Source organism: Alligator sinensis, unplaced genomic scaffold (assembly GCF_000455745.1).
Source record: "Alligator sinensis unplaced genomic scaffold, ASM45574v1 scaffold1511_1, whole genome shotgun sequence".
NCBI classification, from domain to species: Eukaryota; Metazoa; Chordata; order Crocodylia; family Alligatoridae; genus Alligator; species Alligator sinensis.
In genome coordinates this window covers 275,772-276,236 of record NW_005843139.1, presented here as the reverse complement: position 1 = coordinate 276,236, position 465 = coordinate 275,772, and the positions used below count along the sequence as shown (strand labels likewise).

Genomic DNA, 465 nt, shown 5'->3' with positions numbered 1-465 from the left:
AGGGGGAGACGGCGGGGGGTGGGGGGAGCAGTTCAGACCCCAGGTGTCCGGCCCCCCCCCCATATTTGACTGAACCCAGGGGGCCCACCCCCCACCACGTGTTACGCTGAACCCTGGCGTACAGGCTCTGTCTGCCCCCCACAATCAGAGATCAAACTCAGGCATCCAGGGCCAGACCCATCGAAGGAGAAACCCAGGGGTCCGGGCTGGGGTGTAACCCCTCCCCCACCCCTGGGGGATTCTGGGAAGCACCCAGGCATGCGGGGCGGGGGTCTCACTCTTATTCTCCGTTTGCATCCGCTCGTGGGTCTTCTGGATGTTCACCAGGTTGTGCTCGCTGCGGGAACGCTCCTCCTGTGGGGGGCGGGGTTACCAGGGCTCCGCCCCCTCGCCAGCAACCTCTGGGGTAGCCCATAGGAGGCGGGGATAGGACAACCCCCCCCCGCACACCTCCCCCCCCCCCCC

The 465-nt window shown here is 67.3% G+C and overlaps 1 protein-coding gene across 1 annotated transcript in view; it reads right to left on the bottom strand.

The window, feature by feature from the left end:
- The window catches only part of SGF29 (SAGA complex associated factor 29), a 5,006-nt gene that overhangs the window by 4,033 nt on the left and 508 nt on the right, over positions 1-465 (bottom strand). The gene's annotated exons all lie outside the window — the stretch shown is intronic.